Here is a 1881-nt window from a genome sequence, read left to right on the forward strand (position 1 = left end):
TCACCTTGGGCAACTGATCCAGCCAATGTCTTTTTTCTCATACCAGTTTACAAGGATCACCACAAGCAGTTTGTCTTTACCTTGCAGGGTCAATACTATACATTCACAGCATTTCCTTAGGGCTGTATCACTTCTGCTCTCTGCCACAATATAGTCCTCAAAGATATTGATCATCTTTTTTTTTTAAATTTTGAATATTTATTATCATTGTTTTTTTCTATCTTTTAATTGTGAATAATTTCAAACACATAAAAATGGAAGGAATGGTATTATAAACCCCTATTACCAATCACCCAGATCCAACAATTACCCGTATATTGCCCAACTTGTTCATATTGATCATCCTGACATTCTACAGAACATCACAGCGGTCCACTACATTGATGATATTATGTCGATTGAATCTGGTGAGCATGTACATGAGATACCTTAGAAAGACATATGCAAATGAGAGGGTAGCAGACAAATGCCATGCCACCTCAGTGATGTTTCTGGGAGTTCAATGATCTGAGCAATGTCAAGTTATCCCTCCAAGATGAAAGACAAGTTGAACCTCTCGCCACCTACCACTGGTTCAGCACCTTTAAGTTCAACATTCCATAAAACTTTTGGGCATGATCAGAATGCAGCCAAGTTCCTTGTCAGTTCATAGTAAGGGTGATCTTTGCCCCAGTTNATGATCAGAATGCAGCCAAGTTCCTTGTCAGTTCATAGTAAGGGTGATCTTTGCCCCAGTTTCCAGTAAGCCCCTTTGCATTTACATCTGAGATCTCCTCAGTACGGCCTTTACTGTTCATACTTCTATCAGCTTTCTGGTCACTGCCATTTAACCAGTTTCTAAGATGTTCCAACCTTTCCTTGCTTTTTTCTGTTTTCTAAACTCTTACCAGAATGTAGGCTTTTTTTAGCCTGCTCCTCCACATTCTTCCAGCCCGACACNGCGTTTCTGCATCTCTGTGTGCTTTCCCTCCTTATCTCTTTAGCTCCTTCTGTCCCTTTCTGTTTCTTCAGGTCTGTCAGTCATTCTTCAGTTTTCTCTCTTCTTGTGTCTCGTTTCTTTCCCTGCCTCTTTGACGGATTGCTCACTTGGTCCCTGACTTCTCACCTCTCCTCCTGGCTAGCTGAGTGACGCCCATCCCGGAGCCCCACGTGGCGAAGCCCCCAGAAAATGGGCCTATTGGAGCCCCCAGTTCCATCACCCAGTAGAATTCCCACGCCCTCCTGGAGCTGGAGGAAGAATTCTGCCGGCCCTGGGCAAGGGCGGGCTGGGGCAATGAGAGGAGGGCCAGGTGGGCATCCATCTGCTGCTGGACAGGCCAGACTCTCTCTTGGGCCGCAGGACGAACAAGGGGCCACTTCCTGTGTTCGGTTTGGGAAAAGGTGTCGGGAGAGCAAGAGGAGCAAGGAAGCCCTGTGGGCCCCTGCCACAGGGGCGAGTATGAAAGGCCAGGGTTCTAATTCCCATCCAGATGCTGCTTCCAGAGTAAAAGCCTAAGTACCCTGGGCATTGGTTTACCCACCTGTGAAACAATGACACTGTACACGTCCCAGGTAACCCCAAGCTGCAAATCTGTCTGGGAAGCAGGGGTAGGACTGCCTGATTATCTTGGACATATCACAGTCTGTCACCTTGGGCAACTGATCCAGCCAATGTCTTTTTTCTCATACCAGTTTACAAGGATCACCACAAGCAGTTTGTCTTTACCTTGCAGGGTCAATACTATACATTCACAGCATTTCCTTAGGGCTGCATCACTTCTGCTCTCTGCCACAATATAGTCCTCAAAGATATTGATCATCTTTTTTTTTTAAATTTTGAGTATTTATTATCATTGTTTTTTTCTATCTTTTAATTGTGAATAATTTCAAACACATAAAAAT

The sequence above is a fragment of the Galeopterus variegatus genome, unplaced genomic scaffold (assembly GCF_000696425.1).
Source record: "Galeopterus variegatus unplaced genomic scaffold, G_variegatus-3.0.2 Scaffold5268, whole genome shotgun sequence".
Lineage (NCBI taxonomy): Eukaryota > Metazoa > Chordata > Mammalia > Dermoptera > Cynocephalidae > Galeopterus > Galeopterus variegatus.